The sequence below is a fragment of the Stomoxys calcitrans genome, chromosome 4 (assembly GCF_963082655.1).
Source record: "Stomoxys calcitrans chromosome 4, idStoCalc2.1, whole genome shotgun sequence".
NCBI lineage: Eukaryota > Metazoa > Arthropoda > Insecta > Diptera > Muscidae > Stomoxys > Stomoxys calcitrans.
In genome coordinates this window covers 183,999,852-184,014,159 of record NC_081555.1, presented here as the reverse complement: position 1 = coordinate 184,014,159, position 14,308 = coordinate 183,999,852, and the positions used below count along the sequence as shown (strand labels likewise).

General features: G+C 37.2%; 1 protein-coding gene across 6 annotated transcripts in view; it reads left to right on the top strand.

The window, feature by feature from the left end:
- LOC106088334 (uncharacterized) overlaps window positions 1-14,308 on the top strand; it is a 200,752-nt gene that overhangs the window by 105,892 nt on the left and 80,552 nt on the right. The window lies entirely within an intron of this gene.

The window sequence follows — 14,308 nt, the reverse complement described above, 5'->3', positions numbered from 1 at the left end:
AAAGCATACTGAGCATCTTTCTCTTTGACACCATGTCTGAAATCCCACGTGATCTGTCAAATACTAATGCATGAAAATCCTAACCTCAAAAAAATCACCCTTTATAAGCTCATGATTTGCTGAAAATTGGCTTGTCGAAAATCGGCAGTTATAGCTGAAAAATCAAACAAAAAATGTTCTCAAATTTATTAAGAGTGAGATTTTTGGAGTCTTGTTGCATTTGATGGTTTATATATAAAAAAACTTAATTAATGACTGCAAGCTTACTGCTTTTGAAAGCAGTAGCGGTTTATGTCAAAGTCAAAGTTTCCTTAAATAGTTGAAAAACTGATAATCATTCAATTAAGTTTGCTTATCTTTGGCTTGTATCATTAAAATTTTTCAGTGCATACACCACTTTAGTTGGGGACAATCTGTAGCTGTCAATACCAATATTCGATTAGATACAATTGTAAACTTTTTTTTCTTAACAGTTTTTTTACTTAATTTTTTTGCAAAATACTTTTAGTTGTTGAACGTGCGAATCGCTGTATTTTTGCTTAAAGGCAAACAAATTAATTATCGTCCTTTTTAATTGCTCGTATTAAGCAACATAAACGGAAATGTTTTCATTTTAATTAATTTGCAATTCGCACAAGTGCGTGTATGTCATGTCTCTCTCTTATTAATGAAAATGCAATCGAATGACAAAATCATACCGACAGCTGTCACAACATTTTATTGGATTTTTTCCATCGTAGGCATTGTTAGTGGGATATATGACGTGCTATCACGCCCTTGCTAAACGGTTCCCTAGCAAAGCATTTTAAAACGCCAACTACAGCCTTAGCCTCGAGACAAGCATCTCCACGAACTTGCATAGTTGCATATTTGACATCTGATCACGGTGCTTGTTGTTGGACACAGAGACCCATACTTGAAATATTGAAAATCAATAATTATAATAGACGCCAAAGATGAATGAGTGAATGAAGAATTATGACCATATTTTTAATATTTTATTAAAAAAGTTTACGATAACATATTGGAAGTGTATTTGTAATCGTGTGTTTGTGTGTGTTTTTCTGTCAAGTGGCGGCATTCTTTTGTGGTTCCACTCCAAAGACTTTTGCGGCGGTGGCGGCATCGAACGAGGAGGAGAAGAAGACCATAAATCAATTCATCCAATGAAAAATCCATATCCGTCAGGCTCCTCCAGATACGATGACAGTGTTTATTGAAATTCATTGTTGACATAGAAATGATACAAGGTATGGATCCATGAGCGTGCACGCACACAGACTCCTGCAGACTCCTACACCCGCACAACACATCAACACAATCCAATACATTCGAAATTGTTTTATGGCAAAATATAAAGATGAGTAAAAACAATAAATTTTACATATGCTCATGTGTTAGTGTGTTAGACGGCACGGCACGGCACGCCACGACACGTCTTTTCCAATTTGACGCAAGGAAAGACGTTTGTTCCCATTCAACATTAAATCGGCGGAAATGCGACGAAACTCCCCCCTCGTTAGATGTCTGAATGGAAAATGTTGTGAGTTTTCTATACTCGCATGCCTCCAATTGGTGGTATTGGTGTTAGGGCGGTAACCTACATATGTATGTATGTACGGAGCATGCAAGCGAAATACTGGAATGTATGCCAAAAAGCGATATGTGTGTGTATGTGAATACTCAAATAAGCTAAAGCGATATTCAAATAGGCTTCATATTGTTTCGCAGCAAGTTCACATTACACATTCGCCCTCAAAATTAAGTTTCTCCCTCAAAATTAACTTTCTTTGAAGGGGCAAAGAGCAATTTATTTGAAACAATATAAACTGATTGAACTGATGCTTGAGGACTGAAAAAGATGTTTTGCCGAATTCGCTGCAAAATAAGCTGCCAATCGCACTTTACCACCTAAAGTGTGTGCAAAAACAAATAAAGCCATAATTCAACCTTCAAAATAATATCATAGGCTTATTAGGTTACTTGAAATTACAAATTCATTTTTAGGAGGAAAAATCATAAAATACGTGTCATTATATTAGTACAGAATTTTCCCTCTAGTGGGGCAAATATAATGAAAAAAGGCAAGTAGACAGCGACTAGACGATGAAGCAGATTTACGTTTGAGACAAACGATCTCTCCGCTGCCTACATTGACCTCAATTGTATATCTTCAACGGTGGAAGTTTCATGTTGAATTCATTGAACCCGCAAGACCGATTTCTGCGTTTCTTTTCATTTGGTTACTGTGCTGCTTTGGACCGCACAATTTCATGCTTCGAATTGTACATAGAATAGCGATAAGTTTTTTATACCCTCCACCATAGGATAGGGGTATACTAATTTCGTCATTCTGTTTGTAACTCCTCGAAATATTCGATTAAGACCCCATAAAGTATATATATTCTTGTTCGTCGTCACATTTTAAATCGATTTAGCCATGTCCGTCCGTCTGTCTGTCGACAGCACGCTAACTTTCGAAGGTGTAAAGCTAGTCGCTGGAAATTTTGCGCAAATACTTCTTATTAGTGTAGGTCGGTTGGGATTATAAATGGGCTATATCGGTTCATGTTTTGGTATAGCTGCCATATAAACAGATCTCGGGTCTTGACTTCTTGAGCCACTAGTGGCCACAATTCTTATCCGATTTGGCTGAAATTTTGCATGAGGTGTTTCGATATAACTTCCAACAACTGTGCTGAGTATGGTTGAAATCAATCCATAACCTGATAAAGCTGCCATATAAACCGATCTCGAGTCTTGACTTCTCAAGGCACTAGAGGGCGTTTACTTCTTGAGACCTTAAAGGACACAATTCTTACTTGAATTGGCTGAAATTTTACACAATGACTTCCACTATTGTCTCCAACATTCAGTTCAGACCGGACCATAACTTGATATAGCTCTAATATTATAGCAATTCTTTTATCCTTTGTTTTCCTAAAAAGAGATATCGGGAAAAGAACTTGACAAATGCAATCTATGGTGGAGGGCATATTAGATTCGGCCTGGCCGAACTTAGCACTATTTTACTTCTTTCAATTTTAAATGGATCAGAAAATGGATGAACATACTTACACCCAATCACTTTATTTTTAATGAAATATGCAGTGGAAGCATGCCTTTTGGAATTGGAATGTAGTTCTTATGAGTATAAATATCATAAATTTTATTTAAACTTTTTGGGTATATCCATTAATTTGCCGATAGAAAGATCTCCAAAGCAAAAGGAGTTGGCAACTTTACTTTGGAATATGACCGTTGTTGTTTCTAAAAAACATGGGCATGAAGGTTGGCCGAGTGCAGATCTACAATTTTATTTCATAACGAACTTTTGCAAAATTGGCTATTTGATTGCATTCGATCAAAAGTTAAATCGTGAATACTCCACTTTCGTGGAGGCCACGGTAGCACAAAGGTTTGCATATCCGCCTATGACAATGAACGCCTGGTTTCGAATCCTGGCGAGAATATCATAAACAAGTAAAAGCGTGCTAAGGTCGGCCGGGCCGAATCTTACATACCCTCTACCATGGATCGCATTTGTCGAGTTCCTTTCCCGGCATCTCTTCTTAGCCAAAAAAGGATAAAAGAAAAGATTTGCTCTGCTATTAGATCGATATCAAGATATGGTCCGGTTCGGACCACAATTAGATTATATGTTTGAGACCTTTGTAAAATGTCAGCCAATTCGAATAAGAATTGCGCCCTATAGAGGCTCATGAAATAAAATAGAGAGATCGATTTATATGTGAGCTGTATCAGGCTATAGACCGGTTCAGACCATAATAAACACGTATGTTGATGGTCATGAGAGGTCCCCAGATTGGTTTATATGACAGCTATATCAGGTTATGAACCGATTTGAACCATACTAGGTACAGTTGTTGGATATCATAACAAAATGCTACGCGCAAAATGTCATTCAAATTGGATTAGAATTGCGCCCTCTAACTAAATACCCAAGATCGGTTTCTATGGCAGCTATATCAGGTTATGAACCGATTTGAACCATACTGGACACAGCTATTGGAAGTCTTAGCGAAACACGTCGTGCAAAATTTCATTCCAATCGGATAAGAATTGGGCCTTCTAGAGGCTCAAGAAGTCAAGACCCAAGATCGGTTTATATGGCAGCTATATCAGGTTATGGACCGATTTGAACCATACTTGAAACAGTTGTTGGATATCATAACAAAAAACGTCGTGCAAATTTTCATTGCGCCTTCTAGAGGCTCAAGAAGTCAAGACTCAAGAACGGTTTATATGGCAGCTATATCAGGTTATTGACAGATTTGAACCATACTTAGCAAAGTTGTTGGAAGTCATAGCGAAACACGTCGTGCAAAATGTCATTCCAATCGGATAAGAATTGCGCCCTCTACAGGCTCAAGAAGTCAAGACCCAAGATCGGTTTGTATGGCAGCTATATTAGGTTATGGACCAATTAACCGAAAGATAGCGTGCTTTTGACAGACATACGGACGGACATGGCTAGATCAACATAAAATATCATGATGATCAAGGCTATATATACTTTATGGGGTCTCAGACGAATATTTCGAGTAGCTATAAACAGACAGGGTAAAAAAATTATCAGCGGTGGTGTTGCATCAAATTGCAAAACTTGAATAATATTGAATTCTTTGCAGTGAAAATCCGTGTAAGGATCTTTCATTTATTAATTTCAAGCTCTTATAATCCGCCTAACTCGATATCTATATTGCATAGTAATCACATTTCGCCATTATTCAATGCTTTTAACTCGTCGAAACTTCATTCCGTTTGTAACACATCAAAATATAAGAGGCGGATTTATTATCCGATTTCGCTGCAAATTGGCATAGTGAGTAATATTAGGCCCGCCGAAATCCGAACCAAAAATGGTGCAGATAGTGTTACATTTAGATATATCTGCCATAGAGGCCGGTCTTCAGTTTTTAGGTCTAAAGATCACAAAAGGGGCATTTATTTTCCGATTTAGGGTCTTAAGCCTATATAAAGCGCATTAATTACCGGATTTCGCTGAAATTCAGAAAAATGAGTTTTATAGCCCCGCCGATATCCGAACCAAAAATGATAAAGATTGAAACATTTTTGGATATAGCTGTCATATAGACCGATCCGCCGATTGTGGGTCTTATGCCTATATAAGCGCATTTATAACCCGACTTCGCTGGAATTTGGATCAGTAAGCTGAACCAAGACTCCACCCTTCAATTCGGAACATGGTTCAGATCGGGCTATATTTAGATATAGCTTCCATAGGGATCATAAGTGAACATTTATTCTCCGATTTTGCTGAAATTTTAAACAAAGAGTTGCCCTAGACATCCGACCTGAATGGTGTATATCGGACCATATTAACATATAGCTGGCATATCGAACGATATGCCCATTTAGGGTCTTAAGCCTATAACAGGTGCATTTATAACCCGATTTTGCTGAATCTCAGAACAGGCTTATAAGAAGCCCATTTATTACCCGACTTTGCTGAAATTTGGAACAGTGAGTAGTAATAAGACTCCCAACATCTATCCCGAGAATGGTCCAGATAGGGCTATAATTAGATATAGCTGCCATGGAGACCAATCTTCAGCTTTAGAAACTGAAGACCATAAAAGGACCATTTATTCTTTGATTTTGTGAAATTTTGAAAAAGTGAGCTGCTTTAAAACTCCCAGCATCCAAACCAAATATAGTCCAGATAGGACCATATTTAGATATAGCTGTCATAAAGATCACATGAACGGCGTACTTGTTATCCGATTTCGCAGAAATTTCGAACTGTTCCTTGTATAGAGCTTTATTGGATATTAATATGGATATGCAAATGCAAATTTTACCCATGAACATTCCACTTAGGAACAGGGGAAAACTTCTCACATATCAATGGGTGCAGTCCGATACAAGTTTTAAGCTCAATGATAAGGGGCCCCCTTTTTATAGCCGAGTCCGAAAAGCGTGCCGCAATGCGACACCTCTTTGGAGAGAAGTTCTACATGGCACAGTACCTCACAAATGTCGCCAGCATTAGGAGGGGAAAACCACCGCTGTAAATTTTTCTGATGGTCTCGCCAGGATTCGAACTCAGGCGTTCAGCGTCATAGGCGGACATGCTAACCTCTGCACTACGGTGGCCTCCATTAATATGGATATAGAAGTGTTATAACGAATATGTCCATGGAGGTGGGCATCACGGAAATTAATCATTTTTTACTTGTTTTATATAGAATCCATAAAATGCAACAAATCTAAAGACTATGAAAGACCATCACCAAAGAATTTTCAGTTTCATTCCGCCTTACGCCAATATAAACTTCATTGAAACGCAGGATGCGCCATAGAAACTTAAATAATAAGTTTCTATGGCGCAATCTGCATTGATCGGTCAATAAAAGCAAAAGTCATTCAGTTACTGTTTTAATTCTTTTTCCAGTTTGAGAATACAATAACCCAGTACCCATTTCAAGTCTATTGGTGGGTATTTTTCTACTCATACCTTGTTGATGGGTTAAATATCACGGAAGGTTCTTAATCTACCATAAAAATAACCTCAGATATTTTTTTTTGTTGGTATATATTTTATGAATATCTTTTTATTTGGTATAGTCACCGAAAATAGAATCTCTTTCAAATGTGTTGGTATCAAATACAATAAATTTTCTTCTATTCTATTCAAAGCATAATGTAATATTTTGAAATATCATTCAATTTAATATAATCGTTTAAGGATAAGTCAAAACTCAGAGCATTATTGGTTATCATCAACCTTAAGAGGAAGACTTGCCATGGCTTTCGAGTAATTGTGATCTTTTTCCCAAAATATGATTTTGTTTTTGTTACTGAGCAGCATTTCTAAAAATTAATAGAAAAATAAATAAAAAAAAAACAGAAACCGTAAACCTTTGCCGTTGGCTTGTGGCAACAATAAAACCGCATAATCTGCTTCCCATTCCCGCACTTTGGGAAAACCATGAATTGTAATCAATCCTGACATTTTTGTTTTCGTAAACGCCGTTGGTGGTCTTTGATATATAACAAATATGGGATACAAAACAAGAGAGTCTTTAACCAAAAGTAAAGAGCATAATAATAGCAAAAATACAAGGGAAATGTAATCTCTAACATGAAAATATGTTCTTGTTTCTCACAAAAAGTGTGTATCACTTCAGGTTAATTTTACCATAGAAAAAAATTAGATAGAAACAAGTAAAAGCGTGTCGAGCCGAATCTTGTATACCCTCCACCATGGATTGCATTTGTCAACTTCTTTGCCCGATATCTCTTATGGGCAAACAAAGGATAATGGATAGGAATGTGCCATTGAAGCTTTACCCAGTTATGAACCAATTGGGCCATACTTGGTTCGGCTGCTGTACCAAATTGGAAGCATTGTGCAAAATTTCATCCAAATCGAATAATAATTGCGCTCTCTAACGGCTCAAGAAAAAGGTTAATACAGGAGCTATATCAGGTTATAAGCCGATTTAAATCACACTTGGCACAGTTGTTGGAAGTTATAACCAAACACTTCATGAAACATTTCAGCCATATCGGATAAAAATTGCTCACTTTAGCGCCTTAGGAAGTCAATATTTGAGATCGGTTTATATGGAAGCTATATCAGGTTAAAAACCGATTTGGACTATACTTGGCATAGATTTTTGAAGTTATAGCAAATCACTTCATACTAAATTTCAACCAAATCGGATAAGAATTGCGCTCTAGCGGCTCAAGAAATCAAGATCTGAGATGGGTTTATATGGGAGCTGTATCAGGTTATAAAGCGATTTAAACCATACTTGGCACAGTTTTTGGAGGTTATAACAAAATAATAATAGGATAATAGTTGCACCCTCAAGCGTCTTAAGGAGTCAAGATCTTATGAAGCGATTTGAGTCATACTTGCACAGTAATTGGAAGTTATAACAAAACATTTTGTACAAAATTTCAACCAATAATAGTTGCGCCCTCATGTGCCTTAAGAATTCAAGATCTAAGATCGGTTTATATGGTTGGTTTATATGCACAGACCTAAATCGACTTAAAATGGCAAGACGATCAAAAATATATATATACTAACTGGACAGGGCCCACTCCGCTGCGCCTTCTTTTACTTTATATGGAACAAAATTTTCCTTGGAATATTTGTTTTCGACAATCAAAAAGCTTTTAGTGAAATGCCATACTACAAAAATAGTATATCGCTTGACAAACAGTTCAACAATATAAGTGCTTTTATCAGGACCCCATATGATCTTTATTGGTCTACGAATTTAAGTTAGGATGTAAGGTGTACTCCATTCTTATTACTTTATTTCAGCCCCATATTCTCATGATGTCTGATTTAGGGGTGTTTTCGGTGGTGAGGTGGTCCCCCAGACACTTGGCCTTGAAAAAATATCAGCATCGTGCTCTTCTCTTAAATACCATTTATTTCAACCCCTTATTGTCATTGGTTTTGGGGGGAGTTTACAGGATGAGGCGTCCCCCAAACACATAGCCCCAAAATTGGTTATAAAATTCGTTTTCTAATCTCAAATACCTTTCATTTGAGCCACAATGTTTACACATTGAGGGTGTTTTGGGGAAAGGGTGATGCGCTAAATACATGGTCCTACATTTGGATATCAAATTCGTATTCTACTCCCAAATACCTTTATTTGAGCCCCATTTTGCGATGGTCAGTAAAAAATTGCTGTTTGTGGGCTATTTTGGAACAGGTGTAGACCCCCAGAAAATTGGACCGAAAGTGGGTATCAATTCTTGCTCTACCCCCCAATACCTTTCATTTAAGCCCCACATTGATGCGTCCGTTTTAGGGTTTGGATCTTAAAAACTGTGAATATGGAGCTCCACTCTCTGGAAGACCCAAATTATCTTGCTGAGCAAATACGTCCTGCTTGGTGGTTATTATGGTGGTGGGACCTCCCCTAGTTTCATGGTCTACTCCCAAATACTCGTCAATTGAGCCCCATTTTTCCATAGTCGGCAAACATGCTCGGTTTGGGGGTGTTTTGGGGGATGGGGCGGCCATTCAGTGACTTGGCTTTGAAAATATATATCAGATTCGTGTTCTACTCTAAAAAACCTTTTAGTTGAGCCTCATATTGTAATGGTCAGCAAATACTCCCAATTTGGTTGGTGTTATGGGGGTGGGGTGGCACCATAGACACTTTTCCCGAACATTGATATCAGATTCGTGCTTTACTTCCAATGACCTTTCATTTGAGCCCCATATTGCTGTGGTCGTAAATTTGTCTTCTTTGGGGTATGATCTCGGGGATGGACGGCCCCCCAAACACTTGGTCCTACATCTGGATATCAGATTCATATTCTACACTCAAATACCTTTTTTTTAAGCCTCATATTGCTATGGTCAGTAAATAAGTCCTATTTTGGGGGTGTTTTGGGGAAGGGGTGGATTTCCAGAAACTTTTACCCAAATTTGGATATCATTTGGATACCTTTCATTTGAGTCCCATACTGCCATGATCGGTAAATATGTCCGATTTTGGGGTGTTTTGGGGCTTGGGGTGGTCCCCCTGGCACTTGGTCCGACAATTGGATATCAGATACGTTTTCTTATCCCAAATACCTTTCATTTGAGTCCCATATTGTCGTGATTGGTCTAAATATATGTTTGGTAGGTTTTATTGTGGGGCAGCCCCCCTAAGTACCCCATCCGAAATTTGAATACCAAATTTTTATTTTTAGGGTACTATATGAGAGCACACAAAATTTCGCTTAAAACGCACCACCCATCTCCGAGATCTGGCGTTTCTGAAAATTACGGTAAGGGGGAGGGTCCGCCCCCCCCCCCCCCTTTACAGATTTCAAAAAATTTAGTACCCTATTTTCACCACGGGGTCATTATGCACCATCTGTGAAAATTTCAAGAAAATCGGTTCTGCCGTTTCTAAGCCTATATAGGGAAGACACAAACCTACAAACAAATACAAATTGATTTTTTTTATATAATATATATTTTTGGGCCTCAGATCAATATTTCGACGTATTATAAACGGAATGACAAAATTAGTATACCCCCACCCCCATGGTGGAGGGTATAAAAAAGTATTATGGAAAAAAGTTTTTTACACGATCTTGTTTTTGCGTAAACAATTGTTGCAGTTGAAATAAAAATAGAAATTTGTAATGAATATAATCTGCAATGTAAAGAAGGGTCCAGTTACGGGTAATTTGTTTTAAATTTTTTTTATTGAATTGCTCCTTATAATTAGCTGCACAATTTTCCCCTTCTGGCCATATGTGTATAAAACATTTATTTATTTTTCTGACTAAATCAAAACATGTGGTGTCCATTTGGAAAAGTACATTTTATTAAATCACATAAAAAACAAAATGTAAAGCTTTCATTAGCTTTAAACTTTAAAAGGGTTACGCAGAATTTCTATCAGTAGGAGGTCATCACGACGAAATATGTCACCAAATTTCTACTTATTGAGCTGTCGCTACTGAAAACTAAAAACTGCAATAAGAGCTAAATCTGAACCAATGACGAAATGCTGAAATTTAGCAGAGTCTTTCAGATTGGTAATGATGCGTTGAAAATTTTATTTACCCTGTCCTTGTAAAAGTAAATTGAGCGAATTAAACTGAATTGGAAGTGTCACATTCAGGAGCGTACCCAGAAGGTGTGCTGTTTCCCGTTACAAAATCTTCTGCTAGTCGCCTTGGCTGAAATCCTACCATTGGATATTGGATTTCCCCGCCGCAATGGCTTGTGCCGATGTGACTGGCCTCGAATCAATTGCTGGCACATGTGAATTGATATGGACTTTTGTAAATAATTGGAAAATATTTAATATTTATGCTAATTGCGGTTCAAACATTGTTAGGCTTCAATGTAAATTATCTCCAGCATGGGTAAATTCACTCATGTGTAAAATTACACTACCAATTCCTGGGAGCTTTATGGGGTGTCCGAATATGTTATTCTGTAATAGTATCAGGTCCCCCTTGCTCGCTCCATCGTCTGCATTATGTTGTAGGTCGTAAAAACAAATTTGTTTGTTTGCTCCAAATATGTTTACGTCAAAATGATTTACAAATCGATCTATTTGTAGTGCCTGCAGACGTGTGCATTTCATTTAATAGACTCGTTTTCCCCCCTGAATTGGCAGACAAACATGTATGGATGTATGAAAACATGGATATATTTAATAAAACCACAATCAAAAGGCCCACAAGCTTACACACATAGACACATACACGTAGTATGTCTGTAAATGGGGGCTTTCGTGCAAAAAATGATGTGGGTTTCTATTGAACAACATAACCGATTGAATTGTATGAAAGTCCTTTGGGTCTAGTAGGCGATATAAGCCTCACACAATTTTCACTTGGCTTCTTTTTAAATTCCTCAACTAGTCGCATGGCTACGTTCCTTTGCTGAGGGAGAGAGCAAATTGTTGGGGGGGCAAAACATTTGTTACCGTTGCGACAAAGGCTCCCTTGAAAAGCGTTTCTCACAACGCACGCACACACACAGACTCAAACATCATAAAACTAGAATTTCCACAAAACTCCACAAAAAAGATATACGACTGTAACTGCTGACAGTTTATTTTATGCGATTTTAAGTACAAAACCAACATATGGACCCTTACGAGTGGCCAGAAATGAACTGGGCTGGTTAGTATGTGTGCTGACATTGCATGTAGGCCGCCTCCATCCGGTTTGGGACGGCCATACATTTGTCTCATGACAACCCAGTTAAGGCATGGCCATGTCAACAATGTAACTCTGGCGCCGTTACTTCAAATGCAAATGACCTTAAGAAACTTAACAAATGTTTCGTCTTAAGAAAACAAGCAAATCCAAGAAAAGGGAAGGTTGTTTAATTTTGACATTGCATCTAGCGATAATATTTGCATTTATATTCATCTAGAAAAGTATTGTCAATTTTAAGGACTTTTTTAACTATTAATGCTCAACTTTTAACAGCAAACTTTGTGTATTAATACATTTTGCATTCTACCTAAACATATGTGAACACAACATGTCGCATTCAACATTCTTGCAGAGTGCTGAAATCACCCAAGTGTCCATGTGCGAGCCAACACGTTTTGCATAGACAACAAATTTAAAGTCTGCGTTGCAGTTAAACAACCAAATCACAGAGAATTTGGAGAAGTGTAAGCGATATTTTAAATCCTATGACATTGAATGTGATTGCAAATGTTATATTTAAATCCTTCGATGATGTTATATACCATTTGTTTAAGATTCATTACAATCTCGAATGCAAAATTCAATACACAGCACAGATACGTAAATATGCCATAGTTTAATTTCCACTCAAGAGTCAGTTACCTTTACTTACTCATATTAACTTATTCCGTCCTTCTCGGAATTCGCAGTGTAGTGGCTATTGCAAAGCCATTTTAAGGAAACTTTAAGTAATTCCACACATATGTTTTATTAGGCGATGGTTGTCGTTTAATGGGTCGAACTTGTCGTGACTATTTGAAGTCATAAGGAAATCCAATTTTTGCCATGAACATTTCACTAAGAAACAAAGGCCAACTTCTCGCATATCAATGAGTGTGGGTCCAATTTAATATTAAGCTCAATGGTAAGGGGCCTCCTTTTTATAGTCGAGTCCGAACGGTGTGCCGCAGTGCGACACCTCTTTGGAGTGAAGTTAAGGCATAACACCTCACAAATGATGCCAGCATTAGGAGGGGAAAACCACGGCTGAAAATTATTTCTGATAGCGTCATAGGCGGGCATGCTAACCTCTGCTGTACGATGGCCTCCAAATTAATCATAAAAAAAATACTGCCACGATTAACATTTACCCAAATAGTTGTGCCCCCTAGAGGCTTAAGTAGTCCAAATAAGTATATAATCTGATATAGCTTCAATATAAACCATATTGGTCCTATTTGGACCATACCTTACATATCGGGAGAAAGCCAAAGCAAAACTTTACATGCTAAATTTCAGCCAAATCGCGATGTAATCGAACCTTGTAGAGGCACAAGATGTCACTATAAATATCGGTTTATATAGCAGCTAATCAGGTTATGCAGCAATTTGAACCATTCTAGTCAAGAGCCTAGCTTTATACCTTAAAAAGTTAACGTGGTTTCGACGAACGGACGGAGGGACGGACGGTGGGACGGAGATGGCTAAATCGACTAAGAATGTCAAGTCGATCACGAAAATATATACTTTGTTATGTCTCACAGTAATATTTCGATGTGTTACAAACGGAATGACGATATAAGATTTTTTTTGCACAGTTTTTATACCCTCCCCCATAGGATGGGTGGTACTATGGGGGTGGGTATAAAAACTGTACAAAAAAAAATCAAATATACTACGTTAATATAAATGCTTTAAGTAATGAATCCATGAAATTTCATTAAATTGAGACAAGGGAATCAAGAGTTCCGCATTGTTGTATTAAAGACAAATTTTTAGCGAAATTTTTTCTGAAGGCCTTTTATTAATAAAATTAGGCAAATTGGTTTAGAGGCCAAATTTTACTGAAATTTTCTCTTAATCAAATCTTCAGCCAAAAAATGGTGGAAATTGTAAATTATATTCCTCATAATTTCCTTTCATTGAAGTTATTAAGCAGAAAAATTTTTATTAGTAGTAAAATCCTTCCCAATAGGAGCAAACTCAACCACAACACACTTAAATGTTGTTGTTTTGAGAAATCGAATATGGTACAACATGAAGTAGCATCAGCATGGTTTCTTTCAATTTTCCTAAGAATCGCTTATTTCCTAGCAAGCGCTTTATCGAAAAGACGTCATTCTCTAACAAAAAAAAAGTTTTTATTTCCATGGTTTAATGGGAGATATAAAAGGAAACAATGACACGTGAAATAAATTGTGATTTAGCTGCCATGGCAACATTAGTAAATTTTGCCCCTCCCTAATGTTCTTTTAATATTTTATTTTAGAATTTCTTTTGTTAGCCCAAGCCCCCTTCCCTATTAGATTTTACATCGTTCATTATTCTGTCATTTTCTGGGAAGCTTATTGTCTGTATGCAACCAGTTAACGACTTTCTTCATACCTATTTGCCTAAGCCCAATCCCACTTGTAGAGGATAACGAAGGTGGTTTTGTTAAATTTAATGCGGAATTCTACATTTTGTATGGTTATTCTTTATTTTACTTGGACATAAGGGAGCTCTGACAGTTTTTGTACGATTACTCACTCGTGCACAGTCATTATTGACCAATGTTTGTTCTTAAATTAAGGGAAAACAAGTAACGGAGCTTAAAGTTCGGATGTTTGGAAGAATCTTCCAAATATTC